Genomic DNA, 19,990 nt, shown 5'->3' with positions numbered 1-19,990 from the left:
CCTGCCCAGGCGCAGTGGGGCTCGGCGCGGATACGCGCAGAATCTCTCTAGCTAAAATATAATTTCAGATTGGACAAGTACTGTAAGTGACCCGCCTCTCAGTCCCACGTGGGCGCCGGGGGCTTTTGCTGGCGCGCAGGCTCTTAGCGCGCACGCCCAGAAAGAGGCTTCTCCAACCCGGCCCGGCCCTTCCCTCCCTTTTCCCGCAGTGGTTACCTCCTCCTGTCCTTCCTCCTCCTCCCCTTCCTCCTCCTCTGGCCGCTTAGTCTCACACCCGCCGGGCCGTTGCTCCCGAGACGTTGTTGAGTCCCCTGTGTCCTCTTCTGGGTGAGGCGTCCGGCCACTCAAGGGAAGGGAAGGGAAGGGTCGGCCTTGACTGTATCCCCAAGGCTGCCCGTTAGGTGTCTGGAACCCGTGCTGCTTCCTCTCTGATCAGTGCCCATTTAACTATATTCCTTTCTCTTTCTCTCCTCCGCTTACCCTTGTAGGGCATTTTCCCGGCATTTGAGGAGCCCTTAATTCAAGTCTGGCTACCGAAGGCATTTTTAGGCTAGTGTTGCTTGTAGCTTTAAACGCTTCCAGCACTTGTGATAATGTTTGACGCACAGCTGAGTTTACATGAGATAATGCTGTTTGCTTACAGTTGTCCTGAGTAGAAAGGCCTAGAGATATCTTTCCATTTTTATCCGTTTCCTTTTTATTTAAAGATTGACAAGGGGCCGGGCGCGGTGGCTCACGCCTGTAATCCCAGCACTTTGGGAGGCCGAGACGGGCGGATCACGAGGTCAGGAGAATCGAGACCATCCTGGCTAACACGGTGAAACCCCGTCTCTACTAAAAATACAAAAAATTAGCTGGGCGTGGTGGTGGGCGCCTTTAGTCCCAGCTACTTGGGAGGCTGAGACTGGAGAATGGCGTGAACCCAGGAGGCTAATCTTGCAGTGAGCTGAGATTGTGCCACTGCACTCCAGCCTGGGGGACAGAGAGAGACTCCGCCTCAAAAAAAAAAAAAAAAAAAAATTGACAAGGTGCAAAATGGTGAATTTCCCTCATCTTGGGCTGTTTTCCACTAAAGCGCTTGTGTATCTTAACACAGATTTCTTCCCTGAAGAGTCAGTCATGACATGACCAAAGTCTGAAAAGCAGTTATCCTTAGGTTAAATTTTAAAGTATGAGACCAAGAGGGGTGAGGTGCTTATTCTTTTGAATTGTACATCATAATGAAAGAAGGGAGAGTCTTTTATTTTGTGGCTGTTATTTAAATGGTAGAGTTTTACTTTGTATAGTTTTTGCTTGCTTTTCCTCTTCTTTCCTATGATCCACCACGTGTATGTCCTGATTTTTTTCCTTTTTAACTTGCTTGCTGGATTTTCCAGCCAGATGACTGCCGCTTGGTCTTCTGGGAGTCTCCTGTTAATGGGGCCCTCATGCTTGGCTCTTGACCTGATGGCCACTGGCCTGGCTCTTGGAGGATCTCCTAGTGGGAGGCCCAGAGCACTGTTATTAAGGATGATTTGGGGAACAGATCAGAGGGGGTCAGCTGGGCCTGGAGATCGATTTTGAGGGGGAGGGAGGTTGGGAGCCTGCCTGGCTGGATTTGGAAGTCAAAACATGTGTGCTGGGAGAAGGGCATAACCCCAGAGGGTGGAGAGCTGTGTCTTTCTGGATGAAATTAAGAAGTTTACTGGGAGGAGGCTGGGCCTTCCAGGCGGTGTTAGTTTTTGCTGTGGGCCTTGTCTTTTCCTGAAATTTGGTTCCCTTTCCCTAACCTTTCACTTATTAGTTTAAATAGTTCCCTTTACCTAACCTTTCACTTATTGATTTAAATAGTTTAAATCACAGTCAATTACCAGCTGGTTTTTAAAACAATTTGAGGTAATGAATCTTGCCCTTAATCTCCTAGCTAGAGTGGAATCCCCTACCCCCACCCCCAAGGGGATTTGAAATGATTCTTTTACCAGAATGTGCTACAGAGATCACTTACTCTCTCACCCGCCCACCTTTTTATAATGGAGGAGAATCAACCCAAGTGGTGTAAGAGATCATCCAAATCAGTTCTTCATGTATTCATTTGTTCACTCATCTTGCCCTCATACTTTGGGCCCAGAATGGTCGTATGTCTGGGAAAGAGCAGATGAGTAAGACTTGGTCTCTGCTTTTAAGCTTTCATCCAGTTTGCTTCAGTCCACTTTGATGAGGGAGATTATGTGATAGTGAGATGAGTACAGTGAAAAGGTATGCAGAAGACTCCCAGGAGTTGAGAGAAGGGCAAATGGCTCAACATGGGGAAGCCAATTGGGGAGGACTTCCTGGAAGGGACTGCTGGAGCTGAGTTCCAAAGCCTAAGTATCAGTGGGCTGGAGAAAGGGTGAGGGATTATATGAACCAGGAACAGCATGTGCAGAACTACAGAAGCATGGCACATGGTTGATTAGTATGGCTGTACAGGAAAGGCTGAGGTGGAAAGTCACCTGACAGGAGGTTGGGGAGGGTGAAGGCCAGATCAGGAAGGGTCTGGTGAATCATGTTAGGGATTTGAAATATATCTTCAGGGCAAACAGTGATGCTCTCAGGTTTATGTTATAGAAAATTAATTCTGGCTGCAGTTTGGACAATGAATTGGATTGGTGAAGCCTGGATAGAGGTAATTGTAATATAGGTGAGAGAGGTGTTAGGGTGTATAGTTATGGGAATGGAGAGAGATTAGGAAAATAGAATGGTTAGGAATGTTATAAAGTTTTGGTGTCATAAAAGAAATAGCACTTAAATATTAAATTTTCTTTTTTTCTTCTCAGCAAGGCAATTTACTTCTATAGAAGAGTGTGCCCTCACAGATGGAGCAATGGTGAGCGCACACCTGGACAAGGGAGGGGAAGGGGGTTTTATTCCTGATGCATGTGGCCCCTGCTGCTGTGTTGTTCACCTATTGGCTAGGGTTAGGCTGCACAGGCTAAACTAATTACAGTTGGCTAATTTAAAGAGAGTGACGGGGTGACTGCTTTGGCGAGAAAAATGGTTATGGCAGAGTAGGAAATCAGAATGCGTCAGGGTGGAGAATGAGCAGGTAATCGGAATGAGTCAGTGAGTCTGAGTGGAGCAGGTGATCGAAAAAGGTTGCTTTATGAGGAAGTTAAGTTTAAAAGTAGAAAATAATTGAACATACTGACATATTCTTTGAAGAGAAATTTAGAGCTCATATCTAATGGAAATTAATTACTGATTGAGTGTAGGGATAAGAAGGAATGTAGTCATCAGTGGGTGTTCTTGAGTGGGCTATTTTGTAGCAGCTTTAGTGAGGAATAATTGACATCCAATAAACTGTACCTATTGAGAGTGCCTAATTGCAGAAGTTTTGTTATATACATATATCTATGAAAACCATCATGACCATCAAGAGAACATACCTAATAACCCCAAAGATTGCTTGTACCCTTTTTAATTCCTCTTTGTATACCCTCTAAGGTAAAGTATATCTTAAATCTTTTGTCCATTTTAAAAAATGAGCCTTTTATTTTCTTTTTATTGAGCTTTGAGAATTCTTTATTCTAAGTTGTTTATCACGTGTAACTTGCAAATATTTTATCTTATTTTGATGCTTGTCTCTTAACAGTGTCTTTTGAAATCAGCATTAATTTTGATGAAGTCCAGTTTATAATTTTGGTTAAATAAATGTTACCAATCTGATTTTTTATGGATCATGTTTTTTGTGTTTTATCTAAGATATCTTTGCTTAACTAAGGTTTCAAATATTCCTCCTATTTTTAAAAGAAGTTTTGTCATTTTTGGTTTTACATTAAATCTGTGATCATTTTAAAATAATTTTTGTATAGGACATGAAATATGGAATAAAGTTTTTTTTGCATATGGCTATCCAGTGGTTCCAGCACCATTTGCTGAAAAGCCTATCTTCGTTGAATTGCCTTTGCACCTTTGTTCAAAAATCATGTATACATTGTTTACCATGTATACATTGGCGCAATTTTGTGTTTTATTTTGTTCAATTGATCTCTTGTCTATTTTAATGCCAATACCACATGGTCTTGATAAATATAGCTTTGTAATAAGTACTGAAATCAGCTAGTATAAGTCCTTTAATTTTGTTCTTTTTAAAATTTGTTTTGGTTATTCTAGGTTTTATTTCCATATGAATTTTATAATCACTTTGTCCATTTCAAAATAAAGGCCTATTTAGATCTTAACTGGAATTGTATTGAATGAATACGTTAATTTGGGGGGAGAATTGACATTTGAAATACCAAGTCTTCTGACCCGTGGACACATTATATCTGTTCATTTATTTAAGTCTTCCTTATTTCTCTAGGCAATATTTTGTAGCTCTCAATACATAGGTCTTACACATCTTTGTTGGATTATCTGTAGGTATTTCCTATTTTTTGATGATATTGTAAATGATATTAAAATTTTATGTATTTTAAAAATTTAATTTCCAATTGTTTTCTTGCTACTGGTATATTGATCGTGTATCCTGAAATGTTGCTAACGTGCTTATTATTTCTAAGAGCTTTTTTGTAGATGCCATCAGATTTTCTATTTAGGTGATCCTGTCATCTATAAATAAAGATAGTTTTACTTCCTTTCCAATGAGGTTGCCTTTTATTTTTCTTGCTGTATTCCACTAGCCAGAACCATTGCTTTACATAGAACTGATGAGAGCTGACATCTTGCCTTCTTCCTGATCTGAGGGAGATGCATTCATTTTTTTCATCATTAAGTATGATGCATGATTCTAGTTGTATATCTTTTGTAGATATGGTTTATCAGGTTTGGGAAGTTTCATTGTATTCCTACCTTACTGAGAATTTTTTTAAAGGAATAATGGATGTTGTAATTTTGTTGTTTTTCCTATGACTGTTGTGATCATTTTTTTTTTTTTGAAACGGAGTTTCACTCTTGTTGCCCAGGATGAAGTGCAGTGAATGGCGTGATCTCAGCTCACTGTAACCTCCACTTCCTGGGTTCAAGTGATTCTCTTGCCTCAGCTTCGCGAGCAGCTGGGATTATAAGCATGAGCCACCACACCCAGCCATTTTTTTTTTTTTTCAGTAGAAATGGGTTTCTTTATGTTGGTCAGGCTGGTCTTGAACCCCTGACCTTAGGTCATCTGCTCGCCTCGGCCTCCCAAAGTTCTGGGATTACAGGCGTGAGCCACTGCACCCGGCTGATCATTCGTATTTTTAAAAAAGATTCTTAATGTGTTGAATTACATGTATTGATTTTTTTTTTTTCCCCAGTGTTAAATCTTGTGTTCCTGAGATAAACCCTATTTATCAGGTCACGGCATATTATCTTTTTTTTATATTGTTGAATTTTATTAGCTGAAGTTTGAAGAATTTTTGTATCCATCCTTATGATGGATATTGATCTACAGTTTTCTTATATCATCTAAATACCCGATCTCTCAGTAAATCTGGCCTCATAGAATGAATTAGGAAGTATTTCTTCCATTTTGATTTTTTCTGAAAGAGATTATGTAGAATTGGTATTTTTGTTTCTTAAATGTTATTGCAACACTATTCACAATAGCAAAGACATGGAATCAATGTAAATGCCCATCAGTGGTAGATTGGATAAAGAAAATGTGGTACATATACACCATGGGATACTATCCAGTCACAAAAAGAACAAGATCATGTCCTTTACAGCAGCATGTATGGAGCGAGCTAGAGAACATTATCCTGAGCCAGCTAACACAGAAACAGAAAACCAAAAATACTGCATGTTTTCACAAGTGAGAGCTAAACAATGCAAACAAATGGACACAAAGAGGGGAACAACAGACACTGAGATCTACTTGAGGGTTGGGGGTAGGAGGAAGGAGGATTAGAAAAAAATAATTTATTAATATAAAAAATGCAAATCTAAAGCATTTAAATAAAATTGAACTTTATTCAGTTTATTGAAAGTTTAACCGAATCTTATAAACAAGTTTTAAAAAATCCATTCACAATTCCAAAAAAAACACAAAACCCTGTTTAGTAGATTTCACTAGTGAAGCCATTAGAGCATGGAGTTGTTCTTTTGGGGGCAGGAGGCTAAATACAAAGTCGTTTGATTACATAAATATAGGACTGTTCGGGTTATCCATTTCCTTTTCCTCCCAGCTTTATTGATGTATGATTGACGAGTAAAAATTGTACATACTCAAGATGTGCAACACAATTTGATATACATTATGAAATGATTACCACAATCAAGCTAATTATATCCATCACCTCATGTAGTTAGTCTTTTTTTGTGTGGTGAGAACACTTAGGATTTACTCTCTTACCACATTTAAAGTATACAGTGAATTATCAACTGTAATCACTATGTTGTACATTAGATCTCCAGAAATTTTTCTAATAACTGAAAGTTTGTATTCTTTGATGAACATCTCCCCATTTCCTCAATCCCTGGTAACTGCCATTCTCCTCTCTGTTTTTATGAGTTGACTTTTTTAGATTCTACATATAAGGGATATCATGCAGTGTTTCTTTCTGTTCTTGGCTTATTTCACTTAGGATGTTGTACTCCAAGTTCATCCGTGTTTTGGCAAACAGCAGGAATCTTTTTTGAGGCAGAATAATATTCCATTGCATATATATGTATGACATTTTCATTATTCATTCACTCACCTATGGACATTAAAGTTGTTTTCATATCTTAGTTATTGTGAGTAATGCTGCAATGAACATGGGAGTACAGCTAATACACCAAGTAGTGATTTTTCTTTGGGATATATATCCAGAAGTCAGATTACTGTATCATATGGTAGTTCTATTTTTATTATTTTGAGGAACTTCTGTACTGTTTGCCATAATGGCTGCACCAATTTACATTCCCACCAACAGTGTACAACAATTCCCTTTTCTCCATATTCTCATCAATACTTAATCTTTGACTTTTGATAATAGCTATCATAATAGGTGTGAAGTGATTTCTCATTGTGCTTTTGATGTACACTTTGCTGATGATTAGTCATGGGTGAGCATGTTTTTATATACCTATTAGGCATTTGTATGTCATCTTTGGGAAAATGTCTATTCAAGTTCTTTGCCCATTAAAAGAAATCAAGTTACTTATTTTGAGTTGTATACATTTTTAAAAATATATTTTGGATTTTAAGCCCTTATTGGGATATATGATTTGTAAATATTTTCTCTTTTAGAGGTTGCTTTTTCATGTTCTCGATTGTTTCCTTTACTGTGCAGAAACTTTGATGTAGCCTCACTTGTTTATTTTTGCTTTTATTGCCCATGGTTTTGATGTCATATCCAAAAAATCATTGCCGAGATCAATGTGGAGGAGTTTTTTGTCTGTTCTCTTCTATGAGTTTTAAGGTTTCAGGTCTTGGGTTTACATCTGTAATCCATTTTGAGTTGATTTTTGTGTGTAGTATAAGGGTTCAATTTCATTCTTTCACATGTGACTATCCAGTTTTTCCAACACCATTTATTGAAGAGACTTCCCTTTCCCCATTGTGTATTTTTGTTGCTTTTGTCAAAGAGTAGTTGATTGTATATGAGTAGTTTATTTCTGGGTTTTCTATTGGTTCCATTAGTGTATATGTCTCTTTTTATTCCAGCGCCATATTGTTATGATTATTATGACTTTGTGTTTTTTTTTTTTATTGTAAGATTTTTTTTTTTTTATTATACTTTAAGTTCTAGGGTACATGCATAACGTGCAGGTTTGTTACATATGTATACTTGTGCCATGTTGGTGTGCTGCACCCATCAACTCGTCAGCACCCATCAATTCATCATTTATATCAGGTATAACTCCCCAATGCAATCCCTCCCCGCATGACTTTGTAATATAATTTGAAATTGGAAAGTGTGATGTCTCCAGCTTTGTTATTCATTCCCAAGATTGCTTTAGCTATTTGGAGTTTTTTATGGTTCCATATGAATTTTAGGATTGTTTTTCTCTATTTTTTTTGAAAAATGCCAGTGGTATTTTGATAGGCATTACTTTGAATCTGCAGATCACTTTGGGTAGTATGGTTATTTTAGCAATATTATTTCTACCAATCCATGAACGTGGATTTCTTTCTGTTTATTTGTGTCTTCTTCAGTTTCTTTCATCATAGGTTTATAGTTTTCAATAGACAGATCTTTCACCTCCTTGGTAAGTTTTTTCCTATTTTTTCCTTTTCGATGCCCTTCTAAGTGGGATTGTTAGTTTCTTTTTGGCATAGTTCATTGTTAGTGAATAGAAATGCAGCTGATTTTTGTATGTTGATTTTGTATTCTGCAGCTTTATCGAATTAATTTATTCTAGCAGTTTTTTTTGAGTCTTTGGGTGGTTTTCTACATATAACATCATGTCATCTGTAAACAGACAATTTTATGCCTTCCTTTCCAATTTGGATGCCTTTCATTTATTTTTCTTGTGTAGTTGCTCTAGCTAGGACTTCCAATACTGTGCTGAATAATAGTGGTAAGAGTGGGCATTCTCTCTTGTTCCTGATCTTAAAGGAAAAGCTTTCAGCTTTTTAATGTTGAGTATCATATTGGCTTTGGGCTTGTCATATATGGTCTGTATAATGTGAGGTGGATTCCTTCTATATCTAATTTGTTGATAGTTTTTATTGTGAAAGTATGTTGAATTTTGTCAAATGTTTTTGCAGAATCTATTGAGATATAGTATTTTTATCCTTTGTTCTGTGAATGTAGTGTATCACATTTACTGATTTGCATACGTTGAGTCATCCTTGCATTACAAGGATAGTTACTTACTTGATTATGGTGAATGATCTTTTTAATGTGCTGTTGAATTTGGTTTGCTAGTATTTTATTGGGGATTTTTGCATCTGTGTTCATTGTGGATATTGGCCTGTAATTGTCTTTTCTCATAATGTCCTTGTCTAGCTTTAGTTTAAGAGTAATGGTAATGCTGGCCTCATAAAATGAGTTTGGAAGTATTCCTTCCTCTTTAATTTTTTTGTAAGAGTTCAAGAAGAATTGTATTAATTCTTTAAATATTTGGTAGAATTTATACTCTACCCAATTCCCTGTGAGTTATGGGGCTTTCTACTCCGGCTGTTATGAATAGAACTCTTCCTGACCTTGTGTGAAGCCCACTGATTTGTTCACTCTAATCCTTTTTGGTGCTTCTGCCTCAGATTGTTTTCACATATGGATGCATTAGTATGGATGATTAGTACTCTCCTGAATACTTGGGGAGTACCTTTGCAATTCTCTGGAATTCTTCTCTGCAGCTCTCTCCTCTCTTGCCTAAGATTCTAGCCTTTTTGTTCGCCACAGACTTTCGGCGCTGTCTCCTCAACTCAGGGAGACTGCTGGGCTTGGCCTGTGTTTGTCCTTCTTGTGCCACCATCTGCAGACATTTCCCAGGGATTAAACTTGAACCATTGAAGGACTTATTTCATTTTTTCCCATCTCTGTGTTATTACTCTGTTGCGTGTCCAATGTCATGAGAATCTTCGTTTTCTATTTTTTCCCCCATTGTTTTAAGCTGGGAGGTAAATATGATTCCTGTTACTGCATCTTGGCTGAAATTGGAAGCATTCAACTAGAATTTTTGAGGAAAATGTAAAGAAAGGACTATTTGAAGATATGAGGAAGGGATTTTTGAGGTACTCGGGTACCAGTAATAAAGGGGAACTTTTACCACTTCAGGGTGCTAAGAGCATGGTGAAGGAAGTATATCAGAGGGAAAAACATAAGATATACCTAAATTAGGATAATTTTCAATAAAAGAACTATTGAGTAAGGTGAGGGCAGCCTGAATGCCTGAACAAGAAGACTGTTACATCCTTAGACCCAAAAGGGTGAGGGAAGGACTGGTTACCAGAACCCAAAAGGAGAAATCGTGTGGAGAAGGCTGCCTGGAGAGTTATTTTGGCCCAAGAGAAGCAGCTGGCCCGGGCCAACTCTATGGGAAAGGAGGCCTGACCTTACTCTCCTCCTTCCTTTGAGGCTTCAGCTAGAGCTCTCCATTGCTCAAACCCAACTAAAAGACAGAGGATTAGAGAGTCTTGGAGATCCAGACTATTGTCCCCAGGACAGATAGCGGGGAGAGAAGCTGGAGAATGGATATGTAGTTGGGGAGGAATATACAGTGACGTGTATAGAGTGGGCTTAGGAAGGATAGGAAAACCAAATAAAAATTGTTCAGGCTAAATATATTACCAGTCCCTTAACCATCTAGATTTGGGGCTGAGCTACACTGAAATCCTTTGCAGACTAGGCTGGAGAGCTGAGTAGCTTGGATTCTGCTGAACAGGCTATGGGAGAGAGATTAAGAAAGGACTCGGTTACTGACTGGATATTGCAAGACAAAAATTGAGAAGATGACAAAAGTCTTTAAAATGAAGAATGAGGCCAAGCATGGTGGCTCATGCCTGTAATCTCAGAACTTCGGGAGGCCAAGGTGGGAGGATAGCTTGAGCCCAGGAATTCGAGACGAGCTGCAACATGGCAAAACCCCGTTTCTATAAAAAATTTAAAATTATTGTGTCATGATGGTGCATACCTGTAGTCCCAGCTACTCGTGAGGCTGAGGTGGGAGAATCGCTTGATCCCAGGAGGCTGAGGCTACAGTGAGCTATATAATTGCACCACTGCACTCCAGCCTGGGTGGTAGAGTGAGACCCTGTCTCAAAAGTAAATAAATAAATAAAGAGTGACTTAGACAGATCAAACTCAATCTAGTTAACCAAATGTTGGGATTGTAGAATTATGTGGCAGCTTTGACATTTGAATAAGGCTATTTTCAGGATCTTTAAAAAACTGTCATGTGACATAGTAGAAAGAACATAGGGTTGAAATCCTTCTCTGTTATTCACTGACTCTTTGACTCTGGCAGGTGACCTAACTGCTCAGAACCTTGGTTTCCCATCTAAAAGTTGCAGAAAAGATTAGCAAGGCCATCTAATAAGTCACTGGCATCACATCTTGCACAGAGTAAATGTTCATAAGAAATTTATTGATGTAAGACGAGGGTTGGCTCAAAATATAAGTATGTCTAAGAAACATTTGGATTCATGTGAAGGTACATATTGATAAAACACAAATAACACTAATTCTAGTGAACCCTTAAGGGAAGAATAGTGTATTTGACAAGGATTACCTCAGAGTTCCCCTTCAAAGACAGTTTGTGAAGATGCCCCAGCTCCCTTTGCCTTCTCCCTTAAGGAGCAGATTATTTTTTATGTCAGTGTCATAGATAGTTTGTTGCTATCAAGAACAACTTATCCTTGTCAGAGTTTGGATGCTGGGCTGGATGGGCCAGTGATATGTCCCAGCATGTGTTGTATCCAGGGGGCCTCCAGAAAGGTAGAGGGAAAAGGAAGACTTGCCATGTGCTTACCATGTGCAGCTAGCCCAGCTTATCTCATCTCCATGCAGTGTCATGTGGAAACATGGGTAACTGAAGATCATTCTAATTAAATATGGTTAGTGCCTCTTAATGCTGCTGCTTCTCTTTTTCTTTTATTTCTCTTAATGCTGCTGCTTCTCTTTTCTGCATGTCATGGAGGAAAGTTACAGGAACTGCAAATGTATAGCATGGAGAAAAGAAGACCCTATAGGAGGTCATGAGAGTCATCTTAAAACATTTGAAAGGGTAGCCCATGTATAAGGGTGAAAAAGGCAGTTTGGATGATCCTTTGGGATAAAAATTAGGACTAGAGGGTAGAAGCTATACAAAGCACAGTTCACCTCAATACAGAGAAGGTCTTCCTTCCTATTACTGTAATGGCTGCTCATTGAGAACATTCCGACAGCCCAGAGAGGGAAAGGTAAATGGCCTCGAAACCTCCACTGTATTTCTTTTTGCTGGATGTCATTACAGTAAGCAGGTTTTGTGTGTCTTTCCTGAAATCTTTTATGATAGGTCTTTATACAGTACAGTGGTTCTCAAACTCTAGCATCCATCAGGATCACCTGGAGGCCTTTTTAAAGCACAGACTGCTGAACCCCACTGCAGTGTTTCTGAGTCATTGGAGCTGGAAGGGGGCCTGACTTTGAATTTCTACCAAGTTCCCTGGTGATACTAATGCTGCTGCTCTTCTAGAGACCACCAATGGCCCTGTTAAAATTTGAGAAAATAAAACTTTGAGAACCACTGTATTGCATGAAGAAAATAGAGCTTTTGCTCTATTATTTATTAAAAAATAATACCAGTGGGGTCGTACTGTACCATCTAAGAACTTGCTTTTTTAGTTAGTAATGTATAATTAGCAGCTTTCTTTTTTTCTCATGCTTTTTAACAACTACTGATGTACCAATTTTGGAAAGTCCCCTATTAATAATCATTTAATTTCCTTCTAGGGTGTTTGTGGATATGTTCTTGTATTTACATAAAAAGGTTGTGGTGGATGTTTTTGTGTATCTTTTTGGTGAGCCAGTGCATAAATTCTTAGATGATAAATTCTTAGAAGTTAAACTGTTGGGTAAAAGACTTGATTTTAAAAGTGGACAGATAATACTAAATTATTCTATCAGAGGTGGAATCACTTTTCTACGAAAAGTGTATGAAACTGCCTGTTTCTCCACACTTTTGCCAAGTGGGTATTATCAAAATTTTCAATTTCCTATTTGTTAGATGTAAAATTAGATCTTAGTGTTGTTTTGATTTATATTCCTACACTATTTGTGAGTTGAAAGATTCCTATGTATTTATTTTTCTGTGAACTGTAAGTTTGTATTCTTTGCATTATAGGTAGAGGGAACAGTATGAATAAAAGCACCAAGCCTTCCTTCGAATAGTTTCTAGTAGTTTTGTAGCACTGATGTATGAAGGTTGAGGTTAGGGAGAGAGGCCGGGAGCTAAGGTAAGAGAGGCAGGCAGGGACCTGAGCTTAGAGGTCCTTGTGGGGCAAATAAAGATACTAGGCTTTATTTCGGGCGGAAGAAGCATTGGTGCTGTTTAAGCTTGTACTTTAGCTAGTGGTACTTTTGACAGAGACATGTTTGTGGAATGGTCAAGTCTAATGTTTAATCTTCAAATAATTCATTCTTTAGGCCTTTCACCTTTGGCCTTAAAGCTACAAGACCAGGGCCAAGCATGGTGACTCATGTCTGTAATCCCAGCACTTTGGAAGGCCACGATGGGCAGATCACTTAAGGCCAGGAGTTCGAGACCATTCTGGGCAACATGGCAAAACCCTGTCTCTACTAAAAATACAAAAACAAATTAGCTGGGTGTGGTGGTATGTGCCTGCAATCCCAGCTAGTTGGGAGTCTGAGGCAAGAGAATTGCTTGAAACCCGAGAGGCAGAGGCTACAGTGAGTGGAGCTTGCACTACTGCACTCCAGCATGGGTGACAGAGTGAGAAAAAAAAAAAGCTACCAGACCAGTCTTCATAAACAGGTAAACATAAGAAGAGGCCAAAGACTTCAACCCATCTGTGGCTTGGCATTGCCTCTGAGGAAGGAATTCTGCATGATCACAAGGATAATGGATTTTGTTGCTTTACCTGATACTGTCCTCAGCTCCTCTTGAATTTGCTGAGATCTTGCAGCAGTCAGTAACATTGGTAGGTTCTTTTGTTGTTTTAATTTGAGTGACTTTCTGGGAAAAACTGTGGATTTCGGCCAATATGCTAATGATAATAGCATTGCTTTGAGAGTCTGGTTCTATAGAAAATCATTTCATAGTTAATTATGTCAGCAAATCAACAGAAACCTCTTGAAGAAGAAAGCAATGAGGGGAGAAACTGTATGTATATGTTTAAATTATTCAGAACTCAAAGAGAGGTCAGGAATTCACATTTCAAAAGGAAGAATCTGTGTAAGAAGAAATCACTAAATTTGCGTATCATTTCCCCATTATGGGCCTAGTTTTGTAATTGGCATATTAGGGATTAAAATGAAATAATTCTACATTTAGAATTAGGAAATGAGTCCCCCCAACCTCCCCACCGCTATCTCCCTTTCTGTCTCCGGGGTCCTGGCACAGGAATAAGGCACTATCACATTTAAATGTCTGCATTTAGGGAACTTGAGGTGTCCATTGGGTTTGTAGAAGATGGACTGACTCTGTTGATCCACTTGTTGGGTGGACCCTCTCTCCATCGTCCTTCTCTCCTCAGTGTGTGTTCCTATTTAAATGGGGTCCCCTGCTTGGGAGGGAGACTGCTCCAAAGAGGAGCATGGTGCTTCAGCCACAAGCCACATAGAAGGCTTGCTCATAATGCTGCTAGAACTCTGCAGAGGAAGAAAATTTTTTTATGGTCTTTTTATTTTAAAAGATATTTGACTATTTTATATGTTCATAATCCTCTTCTCCACAACCCAGTAATTCCACTGACTACTACATTACAATGCATTGTATTCATACAAGGAAGGTAGGGGGCAGAGCATTTTCAGTTAATATCTAATGTTTTCCACAGTAGGATTTATTGTGACATCAGGTAGTCTGTATTAACTGGATCATGGAGAATGGTATATACCCAGTAATGGGATTGCTGGGTCAAGTGATATTTCTGGTTTCAGATCCTTGAGGAATCGCCATACTGTCTTCCACAATGGTTGAACTAATTCGTATTCCCACTAACAGTGTAAAAGCATTCCTGTTTCTCCACAGCCTTGCCAGCATCTATTGTTTCTTGACTTTTTAATAATCACCACTCTGACTGGCATGAGATAGTATCTCATCGTGTTTTTGATTTGCATTTCTCTAATCATCAGTGATGTTGAGCTTTTAAAAATATGTTCGTTGGCTGCATAAATGGTCTTCTTTTGAGAAGTGTCTGTTTATGTCCTTTGCCCACTTTTTGATGGGATTGTTTGTTTTTGTCTTGCAAATTTGTTTAATTTCCTTGTAACTTCTGGATATTAGTTCTTTGTCAGATGGGTAGATTGCAAAAATTTTCTCCTGTTCTGTAGGTTGCCTGTTCACTCTGCTGATAGTTTCTTTTGCTCTGCAGAAACTCTTTAGTTTAATTAGATCCCATCTGTCAATTTTGGCATTTTTTGCAATTGCTTTTGGCAAACCTGAACTTTAATATGGCTTTGTCCCTCTGTGGGCTTTGTGACTATCAACAGGATATTGACTGTTTTAGTATTTCAGTTTCCTCATGTAGATGGGAGAAACAACATATATTTTGGTAGGTGTTATAAATGTGGGTCCTCCTCTTCTTTTCTCTGTAAAGGGAATGGCTTGGTACAGCAATACAGGAAGGCATTATAAAGAAGTAAATGTGCTTTATTGGAACACAAGGTTGAACAGAACCCTTGGGAGGGAGTAAGCAGGGTTTTATGAAAGATGGTATGGGAGATCTGAAGTTTCATTTCTTTAAGGGGATGTTTGTTGGTGGAGTTTGGGGACGTCATTTGATGAGTCAGATTTTTCACCCATGATATCTTTAGGACTTGTTCTGTGCATTTGGCTTCAGCCAAGTTTGGATTTTATGTTTCCCTTGTGACTGCTGTTGGGCATTACCTGTGTGACTCTTGGAAGGTGATGGTTTCTGGCCACCATTGAAGACGGTTCAGCATCCAAAACTGGCTCAGTTTGGATTCTTGTGGCTGCCACATTGTGAGGCATACATGGGGATTTGGTAGGTTCTGTCTTTTCTGCCTTTTGGAATCCAACTTTAAATTTAAAAAGATAGCCAACTTTTCTACTGTCTTTCTGATTTGATACCATGTCCCTCTTCCAATCACCTCTTGTTAGTCTTTAAAAATGGGCTCAGTAAAGAGCATAAGGATTTCCAAAACCCTGAAAAATACTGAGTTTCTGACCTCGTTGGTCAGAACTGTTGGAACAGTAATGAAAGCAGTAAACTGGTACCTCCGTTAACTCACTAACTTCTCTTCATTCTACGGAAAAAGGTGGAGTTGGTATGGGATGCCTCGTTCCTAAAGTATGGATGATCAGAATTCTGGTGGCAGCATGAAGCCACTTTACCACTATATGCAGTTTTATTAGGTGCATTAGGTTTTGCTTGAGGTATATAAATGAGGAATAACTTGAGTCATCACCATTTGATTTTCAAAATTCAGGTCTTTACATTAATCTTAGTATATTCAGGCTGCTACGAAAAAGTACCATAAAAGTAGTGGCTAATTTGCAACATTTATTACAGTTCTGGAGACTGGGAAGTTTAAGATCAAGGCAGCGGCAGATTTGGTATCTGGTGAGGACTGTCTTCTGGGTTGCAGACTGCTGACTTGTTGCTGTGTCCTCACACGGTAGAAGGGGCAAGAGTCTTCCTTGGGCCTCTTTTATGAGGACATTAATCCTGTTCATGAGGGTTCCTTTCTCATGACCTCATCATCTCCCAAAGGTCTCACTTTTTAATACCATCACCTTAGGGGTTAGGTTTCAACACATACATTTTTGAAGGACACAAGCATTCAGACCATAACATTAGACTGTCAGTTTGTTAAAATTAGAGATAATGTATTTTTCAGCCTCTTATTCCTAGCATCCTGGCATAGTGAAAGCACTTACTATTTGTTTGTTTGCTGGAAATCAAGCTTGTTAGATGTGGCGAGAATGATTAGGTATAGATAACACATATTAAAAGATGTGGGTGTCAGCAATTGCAAAAATGTGAAAGCAACCCAAATGCCCATCAATCAATGAGTAGAGAAACTATGACACACACACACACACACACACACACACACATGATGGAATACTACTCAGCCATAAAAAGGAATGAATTAATGGCATTCTCAGCAACCTGGATAGGATTGGAGACTATTATTCTAAGTGAAGTAACTTAGGAATGGAAAACCAAACATTGTATGTTCACACTCATAAGTGGGAGCTAAGCTATGAGGATGCAAAGGCGTAAAAATGACACAATGGACACTGGGGACGCAGTGGGAAAGAGTGGGAAGGGAGTGAGGGATAAAAGACTACAAAGTTCGTTTTATACTGCTTGGGTGAGGAGTGCACCCAGATCTCACATATCACCACTAAAGAACTTACTCTTGTAACCGAACACCACTTGTTCCCCAAAAACCTATGGAAAGAAAATATATATATATATATATATATATATATATTTATTTATTTTTTTCGAGATGAAGTCTTGCTCTGTTGCCCAGGCTGGAGTGCAGTGGCGCACTCTCGGCTCACTGCAAACTCCACCTCCTGGGTTCATGCCATTCTCCTGCCTCAGCCTCCTGAGTAGCTGGGACTACGGGTGCCCGCCACCGTGCCCAGCGAATTTTTTGTATTTTTGGTAGAGATGGGGTTTCACCATGTTAGCCAGGACTGTCTTGATCTCCTGACCTTGTGATCCGCCCGCCTCGGCCTCCGAAAGTGCTGGGATTACAGGCGTGAGCCACCGCATCCAGCCTAATAAAACGTTATTTCAAAAAGATGTGGTTTTCAGGAGGTCATTCAGTGTTGGAAGTGAAGGTTGATTTGAGGCCCACACTTTGAGTAAGAAGGCTGTAGAGTGTCTTTGGTGATGCTATACTATTACACCCAAATTTTCCTTCCGTGCCTCCCAGTGCCATTGATTCTTGTTATAAAGGAATTGCCTTTTAAAGGGCTCTCTGTGCTCATTATTTCCTTTAATCTTCACAACAACCCCTTGGAGTAGTTGTATAGAATTCATGAGTCTTATACCTGTGAAGAGAGACATCAGTGAAGAGACTTGCCCCAAGTGAGTCAGTGGTAGACACAGATGGGACAAGCATCAGGTTTCCTATTCTGAATTGAATACGGTGACCCTGATATTGAAGATTTCTTTTTTAGTGTTGTGGAGAAGAATTGCCTTCATTTCTCCCAAATGCAGTGACTATTTGTTATTCCATTCATCAGCTCCTTATTGAGTACCTACTACCTACTGAATTTATTTGTATATGTACGCACTGGGGATACAGAGGTGGATAAGATAGACCCAGCTTATGTCCTCAGTTGTCAAGACACAGTCTTGCATTGCTTAGCAGGATGACTTCTGCACTCCTTGTTGGAGCTTCTTTTGAGAACTTCTGGGCCCAGAGACTATGTGTGTGATGTTGTTTTCTCATGTTCTATGATGTCTGGGATCTTCAGAGCCTGTTAGCCAGCTGGCTCCAGGATCCTACATGTCATGCGTCCCACATGTGAACTTCTTCGTGCTGGGGGTCTTGAGGTCTTTCCGGTTGGTGACAGGAAACATTCCAGGTGTGAGTGGCTGACCCTCAGAATAGAGAAAGGGTTTTGTTGGTTTGTGTTTTGTTCATTTGGATTTACATCTGGGTCTCTTAGAACTGACATTTTCATAATCTGCTCCTTCTCTGCGTTATGTTAATAGACTTTTCTGGGGCAGGAAGAATTTAGTAGATGTCATTTGTTAGCCAAGGTATATGTCTGCTTTTTTTTTTCTTCTTCCCTCCTCCCATCAATCAAGGGATTTCTTAGTTTCTTATCTGTGAATCACTCAGGCTTCCACTTACTGCCAGTTCAGTTTCCTCCTTGCCCATCCTCCCTTCTCTTTTCTCCTCTCCTTCCCCGATTTCCCTTCTTTCCCTCTCCCCACCACACTTTCCTTTCCCCCTCTTCGTTTTCCTCAGATTCTTTTGAATTTTTCTTGATCTGCAACAAGCCAGGTCCTTTTTTAGGCATTAGTGTTAGACATCAGTGATGAATAAAAGATTGTTCTGCTCTTCCAGGAGCTAGATAAGGGCCTGGTTCAGCTTCTTAGTATTCAGGGAATGGATTCCCCGCTTACTCCCTTCCTTCCTTCAGATGCCACAAAATGAGCACTTGACTAAAAATATGCTTATACTCCTTTTTACAGACTACGCCAAGCCACAGGTATGTCTAGATGAAAAATGTGTTGGGCCATTGCTACAGACTCTAAAAGTTTGGGGAACCATGGAAGTATTTGGGTTTCTTTTGAGCCAGTCTTGGCAACCTTAAAACTTTTAGAAATGGCTCCCCTTTGAGTGAAAGGCTGAAAAAGAACTGAAGAGGAGGCCCTAAGAAATTTTCATGTTTAGAGGTAAAGTTTTGGTTGGCAAGCTGTTCTTTTCTTCCTGGGTATTGTTGGTAGAACCCAGAGAACCAACATTTTTGCCAGATCATCTCTTTCCTTCTCATTTCAAATTTTCCCACCGTCTTAGAGCATGTGAAAATTGTTGAAAGTGGTATTCAGTCCTTTCTGTTAAGAAGACTGAGGTGGGCAAGCTAAACTCATTGTTCATCTTTTTCCTTCCCAATCTTAGCAAATCCCTCATTGCAGTATAACTAACTAAATAAATTGCACAGGACTTGTGTACATCAACTCCCAGCAAAGTCCAAAGATCAAAGTTGAAAGAGGATACTGAATTCCTTCCCAGATTTCTGGGACACTGCTTCTGTGGACTGTCACAAAATAGATCCTGGAGGAGTGGCCCCTTAAGAAATAGGGTAAGCTCATTCACTCCTGGGGGTTATCATCCTAGGCAGCAATCTTAATGCTGTAGATGCTTCAGAGGGAAAGAAGGAGGAAAGTATAAAAGAACAATCCCCACATGATCGGTTTTTAGCTGAATATTTGTAGCTTGTACCCCCTTCTTAGGATTGCTAAAATCCATTTGCAAAGGACAGCCCTCTATTTCCAGGTCCCCTTTTCCTTTTTTCACACTGCATTTGAGCAGTTTGCACGTTTGTTGAAGAATCAGCCACAAAGTCTGTGGTTTCCTGTAGCACATTTCTAACAATATTTATACAGGCTATTATTTAATGAACTGTATAAATATTTATACAGAACAGTCTTTTGATCATAAATAGGGGCTAAAAGTCAGTCCTGTCCATGCTGGGGACTTGGACAGGAGGCTGTTTCTGTGCTTTGAAATGTCTTGTAGACTGAGAAGTTTAGATATGTCCCAGGACTTGTGCTCAGCACAGCTTGAATTTCTGTTATTTTTCTTTCTCTTGGCCGTCCACAGTCCATGCCCTCATTTCTTTCCGCCTGACCACCCTCCCCATATCCCTAACAGCTGTTTTTCTTTTCAGAGTATTTATCTTTGCCTAAAAAGAATGAAATGAAACCCCAGTTCCGACTCTCACCATTCATAATGCGGGCCTT

At 39.5% G+C, this 19,990-nt stretch overlaps 1 protein-coding gene across 2 annotated transcripts in view; it reads left to right on the top strand.

The window, feature by feature from the left end:
- Positions 1-127: 127 nt before the first annotated feature.
- The window catches only part of FGGY (FGGY carbohydrate kinase domain containing), a 441,241-nt gene continuing 421,378 nt past the window's right edge, over positions 128-19,990 (top strand). Inside the window, exons 1-2 of one of the 2 annotated variants that reach the window (XM_011941249.1) lie at positions 193-327; positions 18,719-18,735. The gene's annotated coding sequence lies outside the window, so the exon portion shown is untranslated. Of the gene's footprint in view, positions 328-18,718; positions 18,736-19,990 lie in introns of both variants that reach the window. The other variant, XM_011941258.1, reaches the window with a different exon arrangement.

The sequence above is a fragment of the Colobus angolensis genome, unplaced genomic scaffold (assembly GCF_000951035.1).
Source record: "Colobus angolensis palliatus isolate OR3802 unplaced genomic scaffold, Cang.pa_1.0 Scaffold102, whole genome shotgun sequence".
Lineage (NCBI taxonomy): Eukaryota > Metazoa > Chordata > Mammalia > Primates > Cercopithecidae > Colobus > Colobus angolensis.
The sequence above is the reverse complement of the archived record's forward strand: the minus strand, read 5'-3'. Positions and strand labels throughout refer to the sequence as shown.